The sequence below is a fragment of the Podarcis raffonei genome, chromosome 16 (assembly GCF_027172205.1).
Source record: "Podarcis raffonei isolate rPodRaf1 chromosome 16, rPodRaf1.pri, whole genome shotgun sequence".
In the NCBI taxonomy this organism is placed as follows: Eukaryota; Metazoa; Chordata; class Lepidosauria; order Squamata; family Lacertidae; genus Podarcis; species Podarcis raffonei.
Window position 1 is genome coordinate 5,076,962 of NC_070617.1, and position 9,053 is coordinate 5,086,014.

A 9,053-nucleotide genomic window follows, 5' to 3' on the forward strand; every position below is an offset into this window, starting at 1 on the left:
AAGCTGGATGTTGCGAGACCCAGGATGGGCAAAAGAAAGATGGGAATGTACCAAGTATTCTTTAAATGCTTCCACACATTTTAAGAAAATGTGGTTCTAGATTGCGCTGGAACCTTTTGCCTCCATATGCTAGATTTCTACCTGCAGATGTGTGTGCTTCATGGCAAATATTTCAAGGATGTGTTCCCGCATGTCTGAATCGGTCCTGCTGCAGAAAAGCAGTATCAGCTACGGTAATTCTGTTGGACATGTGGCTTAGCTCTTAGACTTTTAAATCTGCTTCTGTTTAAGCATGTTAATGAACAGCAATACTTCAGAAAGGCGTTTAAAGCAAGCACAACCCCAAATTCCAACTCAACACCTGCAAAGAAAGGAAAAGGACACGCCTTTAAAAACATTCAGTGTTTTTATTCTTATCTTCATCACAGCCTTAAATATCAAAGGAGAGCTGCAGCAGGCTGGAGCAACACGGCATATACAAAGAACCGGGAGGGCTTTAAAAAAGATTTCACAATAAAAATCAGTGCAGAGTTAGGCTTACTTTGAGAGAGGAAAGGCAGGCATTGAGAACTGGCAGGGGGAGAAATGCACAAACGGCAAAGAGAAAGAGGAAATAGACAAAACAAATGTACAAACCTAGTTTGTGCTTAACACCAGGCAATGGCTTGTTTGGCAAACCATGGTTTGTCTCACAGATGATTAAACAAACCACAGTGGTCCAAACTTTGCTTTGTTTCCTTGCTGTTCTTGCTTTGTTCCTTAGTAGCTTGGCAAGCTTCTAGGGCGATGTGGTGAAAACAAGCTATGGTTAAGGAGGGGAGGCCTGGTTGACTCATAACATCACCCTGTAGTTAAAACAAACCAAGGTTCATCAGTCAACAACAAACCATGGTTTGCCAACAGTGAATGAAACACAGTGAAACCTTTGGGCAGGGCTGAAGCACAACACTTAAGCCATGGTTTCACCAGTGGTTTAATAAATCATGGCTTTGCATTATGGGCAATCAAAGCCATTTGCCGGATCAGGGTTGTTGTTTTTTTGCACTTTTGCCAAACACATATCCCCGAGCTGGAGGAGAAGGAGACACAGAAAAGAGAAAACTCAAATCAAAGAAAGTTGGGGCTTTTTTAGTTTACTCAACGCAGAACATGATGAAGAGGAGACATGATAGAGGCTTACAAAATCATGGTTGTTGGGGAGGGAGACAAATATCCCCGCCCTGGAGAAGATACCCTGTGAAAGTAATTAGCAGTAAGTACAGGACAAACAAAAGAAAATGTGGTTCGAGTCAAGGCATGAACAGCTTGTGGAATTGACTTCTGCAAAAATGCAGTGATGACTGCTAGCATCAATGCCTCCCCCCCCTTTTTTTTTAAGGATTGAGAAATTTGTGTGGGACAGGTGGCTATCAGCAGCAACAGTTAAGAACAGAGCTTCCACATTCGGGAGCAGAATACCTGTGACGAAGGGCCTGAAAACAGGAAGTGGATATGTTCACCATCCTAACCTGGCTGCTTGTGAGCCTGCAGAAGGCCTTGGCGGAAGCAGAAAGCTTGCACAATAAAGAGAGACTGAATCCCAGCAATGCAATTATTGCATCCTTAGGCTGTGTACACATCGCCAGCATTAGGAAGAACTATTCCTGACAATAAGAGCTGTTTTACAGTAGAATGGGCAACCTCGGAAGATGCTGGACTCTCCTTTATGGGAGATTTTTAAACAAAGGTTGGGTGGCCATCTGTCAGGGGTTCTTTAGTTGTGATCCCTGCATTGCAGCAGGGGGTTGGTCTAGATGACCCCAGGGTCCCTTCCAACTCATTCTATGTTTCTATGATAAAATCACAGCCCGGTCATTATTCTCTTAATAAGGACCAAGGCTGAGTTTTGTAAACTAATAATAATAATAATAATAATAATAATAATAAGTTGTTATTAGTACCCTGCCCATCTGACTGGGTTACCCCAGCTGTTCTGGGCAGCTTCCAACATATATGAAATGCACAAAATGTTTAACATTTAAAAACTTCTCAATAGAGACGGATTGTGGCTAACACTCTGTGAACAGCGCTTCCAGAACCAGTGGTGGAAGGACACTGGGCGTAGATCGAAGTGTGTACACAGCCTTAGCTTACACATTTCACCCGCCCCCAAGGAAACCTCGGGAGCAGGCTTGCGCCATTAAGTGCTTAATTGCAAAAGGGACCAAAACCCCGTTTGCCAAAACTTCTCTGCAAATGTCCCTCCTCTTCGTCTCCCTGCAGCCGTTCCATTTACTGGCAAGTTTCTTTCTTCGCTCAGAGGCCTTTCTGCAGAGCTGCAGTAAAAAGAGTTTCTCACACGGCTCACCACAGACCCGCTTTTTAAGGGCAGAGGAGGACAAAAGGCCAACCGTTTGCTTCTTGGCGCCGGGAGCTGAGATTCCGCGCCAGTTTTGCTCGAGAAGAAAAGCCCCAGCTTAATCACATATGGGGTTTAATACACTCGTACGTGCAAAGCTCTTGTGGAAACCTCACAGAGAAAAAAAGAGAGAGAGAATCTCTGCCCAGAATGAGAGGGTTCAAGAAACAATATACGTATATATATAGATATTTAAAGAGAAGGAAGGAAAACTTAAGATTTTATTGGGTGGTTTGCATAGTGTTTTTCTTTTTTTTAAAAAAAGCTGGCTTTGTAGCATCCACAGAACTTTCGGAAAAGCAGAAAAGCATACATCAGCAACAGGTAGTCGGAACTCTTCGCTGTCCCGCGTGGATATTTTTCGGAAGGACAAGGCCATAGATTTCGTAGCTCTGTGGGTGGAAGAAGCACAGAGCATCGTCTTGTCCACACAGACATTTGTCCCCATCTAAGACTGCCTGCAGAAAGCAGCACAGGAGGGAATCACACGAAAGGGAACGCGTACAGGGGACAGGGCGTGTTGCAGTGCATGCGTTGCTCGGGTTTTGGGATGCGGCGTTTTGAATTGTTTCTCCCACGTGCAGGAGTCATGCACAGATGCATTGCGTCCGGAGTCCAGCCACGCCACTCATGCAGGATGCGGGCTTGGAATTGGGGTGGCTGCTCATGTTCCCCACTTCCTGGGAGCGCCACAAGCTTGATGCTCCCCCCTTCTTTCCTGCAGCCCCCCACACCACACCACCCCCAAGATTGGCTCCTCCATCCTGCTTTCGGATTGGCTAGGACTCCCACTTAAGTTCTTCCAAGGGGCAGCTGAATATATCTTGCATATCTTGGGTCAAGAGCGGACCCTCCTGGTTGCAGCCAACTAATTGCTACTCAGTGTAAATGCACCGAAATCAAGGGGCTGACCTGAGAAAAGCTTGCTGGATCAGGCCAATGGCCCTACTAGTCCAGCATCCTGTTCTCATGTTTTCCAACCAGATTCCTGTTATTAGGGTTGCCATATTTCAAAAAGTGAAAATCTGGACACTTTCCGCCCCCAATTGAAATCAATTTTGGATTCAAGCACAACTGGGATTCAGAAGCATTGCTGGGCGTAGTAGCCATAGTAGTTATCAAGAAGAAGAAGAAGAAGAGGAGGAGTTTGGATTTGATATCCCGCTTTATCACTACCCTAGGGAGTCTCAAAGCGGCTTACAATCTCCTTTTCCCTTCCTCCCCCACAACAAACACTCTGTGAGGCGAGTGAGGCTGAGAGACTTCAGAGAAGTGTGCCTAGCCCAAGGTCACCTAGCAGCTGCATGTGGAGGAGCGGGGACTCGAACCCAGTTCACCAGATTACGAGTCCACCGCTCTTAACCACTACACCACACTGGCTCTCCTCAATAGCCTTCTCCATGAATTTGCCCAGTTCTCTTTTAAAGGCATCTAAGCTGGTGCATGTAAGTTACCAATGACCCTTGGTTTAAATAGGTCTACTCTGAGCCGGATTTAGTTGGGACACAATCCTCTTTGGGGATTTGCCTCCCATCCTTTCTGGCCTTCTTCCCCCTTACCCTTGACACATATTTCAGCTTTTGCCTACTTTAATTACAAGTAAGCCGCCACCGATCCACCCCAGCTGTGGGTCCACACCGAGAAGGGTTGCTGTATTGGAGTAGCCATGCATCTGATGGGGAGCCGTTGAAGCCCTTATAAAGCTGATGCCACAATACATTTGCTTGTTGCTAAAAGGACGTGCTGTTGTTTTAGCTACCACGGACTAGCGTAGCTAACCCCACCTGGAGTTGTTTTTTTAACAGTTGTTAGCTCGGACCACACATACACACACAACACACGTAACACACACAAAATAAATAGGAGGAATGGAATGGAATACGACCGACGGGCCACTCCCCCTCCTCCAATCTGGAATGAAATCTCTGGAACTGTAATAAAAACTGGGAGATTCTGCACTCTGCCACCCCCCGAGTTTATGAGGGCATGAAGAAACCAAATGTTGAAATAAAAAGCAATGATTAGAGAAAGGACCCATTTCGTATGCCTTGGGAAGAAAAGAGAAAATATTTAAACTGTGGTTCTTGGGAATGCACCCTTCCCCCTAAATTTCAGGGTCTAAATCAAGCCCCAAACCAGAACATTCCTCACCACTTTGAGTCTTCCTTTGATCACCACGGTTGCTTGAACGTTACAAAGATGGTCAAAGGGTTTGGTGAACCCCACAGGATTGAGGAAGCAACTCTGAAGGGCTGAGAGGACTCGGTGCTTGTGGGAACTGAAGCAGAGAGAGACATTTCCGCCCAGTAAGTCAACCTGGACTGGAAGAAGGTGACCATTCTGGACACCACATTTTAAGAAGGATATTGACAAGCTGGAATGTGTGCAGAGGAGGGCAACCAAGATGATCAAGGATCTGGAAACCAAGCCTAATGAGGAACAGTTGAGGGGGATGTTTAGCCTGAAGAAGAGAAGACTAAGAAGTGAGATGATGGCCGTCTTCCAATATCTGAAGGGCCATCACATGGAAGATGGAGCAAGCTCTTTTCTTCTGCTCCAGAGGGGGTGAACCTGAGCAAATGGATCCAAATGAAAAGAAAAGAGATTCTGACTAAACTTGAGCTTCCTGATTGTTTGACATTTCTGTTTGACATTGGAATGGACTTTCTCAGAAGGTGGTGGACACTCCTTCATTGGAGGTCAATAAGCAGAGGCTGGATCCAGGCCACTTGGTCTTAGCGGCTCAAGGGATAAAGCAGCCCTGTGTACATTTGAGCATTCTTTGCCACTAGTTAATTTCATTTAATTAGCCAGAACGTCAAGGAACGACGGCACTTTCCTGACTGGCGTGTTTACCAACAAACATGCCACTCTTGCCATATAATTGGTGGGGAGAGAAGAGATGAGGCTGTCTGCAATCGGCAGCATAGATCCCTTTCGGATAATTTGCAATATTGCGGGAGGGGGTTGGGGGCAGAGGTGTGAGCTAGCGGCACTCACTGCAACCTCAGTCTCAAAGCTGAAGAACTGGTAGCTGTCATTCTGCACAGCCGCTGCTAAGAGAGGATTGCATTCAATGCCTGATGCTCATGCCAATAAAATAGACTTAGGGAGCTGCTAGGCCATGGGGGCCAATCTGTACCAGTACTGTCTGCACTGACTGGCAGCAGCTCTCCAGATTTGCAGGGCAGGGCATATTCCCAGCCCTGCCTGGAGATGCCACACAAAGTGTGTGTTCTGCCACTTACTGCGGCCCTTCCCCTAAAAATAAAGCAAGTTTCTAGTCCTCATGTTTCTGAACACTGATTTACATGGGAAAATAGAAAGCTGCTTCATATACAGAGAGTCAGGCCCTTGGTCTGTCTGGCACATTATTATCTGCATTGAATGTCAGCAGCAATCCAGGATTTGGGGCACGGAGCCCTTTCCCAGCCCTACCAGGAGATGCCATCAGGATTTGAACACAAGACTTTATCCATGAAAACCAGATGCTTTGCCACCGAGCTGCAAGACCCGCCATCAACACAATGGAAAGGATTGAGGGGGAAGCCATCAAGAGATGATCAATGCTCCAGAAGGCTGAAATCTCCTGAGGAAAGTCTGGATATCACATGTGCTGAGAAGATAGAAGGAGTCAAGAGGGTCATCTAGACCAACCCCCTGCTATGCAGAAGGAGATGATAGCGAAGACCACGCTGGCTGTTTTCAAATATTTAAAAGGGACAAAAGAAAGAAAGATTGCTCATCCTGGATTCTGGGAATCAGGTTTTCCTCCCTCCCACCCATCCACCCCAAAAAGCAATTGTGTTTAAATGACAAGAAGCTTAAGAACTTAATGCTCAGGAATGAAGGCCGATGCGAAGGATGTGGCAGAATCTCTTTATTTGGCGGCTTTTCAAAGATGATTGGGCAAGCATCAGCCTGGGGTGCTTTTGGTAGATCGGCTATCCTGCTTCTGAGGACAAATCTGGACAGCCCACTGGCTCCACTCCAAGCATTCGGTCGTAAATCCTCTAACATGTCCAACCAGAATTTGCTGGTCAAAAAAGATAAGAGAGGTGTTTTGCATTTTTTTGCACCCGCTTTGATTCAGTATGACAGTCACAATGCTCACAAAGGGAGCTGAGGGGATCAGCAGTACCTTAAGACTTTATTCAACCGACCCATTGAAATTAATGCACATGACTACAGTAACTTGGGCCCCTTTTTTTGCAGAAGCAAAGAAAGCTGATGCTATTCTAGGCTGCATCAACAGAAATGTAGCATCCAGATCAGAGGAAGTAATAGTACCGCTAGATTCTGCCTTGTTCAGGCCACACCTGGAATACTATGTCCAGTTCTGGGCGCCACAGTTTAAGAAGAATATTGACAAGCTGGGACATATGCAGAGGTGACCAAGATGATCAAGAGTCTGGAAACCAAGCCTTATCAGGAATGGTTGAAGGAGCTGGGTAGGTTTAGCTTAGAAAAGAAGAGACTGGGCGGAGATATGTTGATACCTTCAAATGTTTCAAGGGCTGACACATGGAAGATGGAGCAAGCTTGTTTGTTCCTGCTCCGGAGGGTAGGACTTGAACCAATGGATTCCTTTACAAGAAAGGAGATTCTGACCAAAATAGTTCTTCCTAATATTTCCTAAACAAACTTTCTCAATAAATTGAATAAGTTTCTGAAGGAAAGAGCTGTTCAGCAGTGGAATCCCCTCAGAAGGCTGTGGTGGTTTTTAAGCAGAGGTTGGATCCCTGGCAGGGATAATTGAACTGTGATTCCTGCGTTGTAGCAAGGGGTTGGACTAGATGACCCTCAGGGTCCCTTCCAACTCACCAATTCTATGATTAATGCATGCACAACCTTAGACGGCCAGGATCGACACACCCAGGACTGCACATAAGGAGGAAGGCCAGCCGGTGGATGTTGGTTGAAGACAGACCAGGACATCAGCAAAGCAGTGTCCTGTGTGCCCTGATGGAGCAGTTTCCACTGCTTGGCCATGTGGGGATTCCGCGACCACGAGTCTGAAGGGACAGCGCTGCCGGGAGAGTAATAAAGCCTCCTCTTATCTAATTACGCAAAGCAGAGAAAGCTGAGCTGGTCTGGTTACCAAGAGCAAGATGAGGACGCGTGAGATAAGGGTCTGTGGCTGGTGTCAGTTTCCCAGGCTCAGTTCTCTGGCATCATTGAGGAGGACGGCCACCTGGTCTGGTACAAGGTTGGTCCCTAACAGAAGAAGGGTGAGAAGAGCCTGCTGGATCAGGCCAATGGCCCATCCAGCCCAGCATCCCCTTCTCACAGTGGCCAACCAGTTGGGAAACCCACAAGCAGGATTGGAGCATAAGAGCCCTCTCTCCTCCTGCAATTTCCAGAAACTGGTATTGAGAAGCCTTGGTACTGAGAGCATAGCCAATTGCGGCTAGTAGTAATCAACAGTTTTGAATTCTGGTGCTGGAGGAGACTCTTGAGAGTCCCACGGACTGCAAGAAGATCAAACCTGTCCATTCTGAAGGAAATCAACCCTGGGCACTCATTGGAAGGACAGATCCTGAAGCTGAGGCGCCAATACTTTGGCCACCTCATGAGAAGAGAAGACTCCCTGGAAAAGACCCTGATGCTGGGAAAGATGGAGGGCACAAGGAGAAGGGGACGACAGAGGACAAGATGGTTGGACAGTGTTCTCGAAGCTACCAGCATGAGATTGACCAAACCATAGCTGTCAACGTTTCCCTTTTTTTAAGGAAAATTCCCTTATTCCAAATAGGATTCCTTGCAACAAAAGGGAAAAGTTGACAGCTATGGACCAAATTGCGGGAGGCAGTGGAAGACAGGAGTGCCTGGCATGCTCTGGTCCATGGGGTCAGAAAGAGTCAGACACGACTAAACGACTAAACAATAACAACAACAGTCATTAACAGCCCTCTCCTCCTCCATGAATTTGTCCAATCCTATCTGAAAAAGCCACCCAACACCTTTCTGCACCACTAGAGAATTCACCTACCCACTTCCCACCCTGACTATATGCTTCTCCAGGTCACTTCCACTATTCTGAAATCGACCCACCCAAGCAAAGATCGTGTCAGGCAGTGAGCTGGGTGGAAATGGGATCATGAAGGCTAAGAACCGTAGAGTTGGAAGGTGTCCCCAAAGACCATCCAGTCCAGGCATCCCCGACCTTCAGCCTTCCATGTTTTGGACTACAGTTCCCATCATCCCTGACCACTGGTCCTGTTAGCTAGGGATCATGGGAGTTGTTGGCCAAAACATCTGGAGGGCCGCAAGTTGGGGATGCCTGATCTAGTCCAACCCTCTGCTATGCAGGAATCACAGCTCAGGAATCCCTGACAGATGACCATTCAACCTCTGCTTAAAAACCTCCAATGAAAGAGAGCCCGCTGCCTTCTGCAGGAGTCTGTTCCACTGTCAAACAGCTCAGTCAGGAAGTTCTTCCTAATGTTGAGTCAGACTCTCCTTGCTTGTCATTTGGATCCAGTGGTTATGGTCCTCCCCTCCGGGGCAGCCGAAGACAAGTTTGTTCCACCTTCCATCGCAACTGTCCTTTAGAAGATGGCTATGCTACCATCCCTCTTGTCAATGAAAAGAGCCTTCCATTGCAATCTAGTACCAGGCTGTCTGCAAGAGAAAACAGACTTGCTGTTTATGC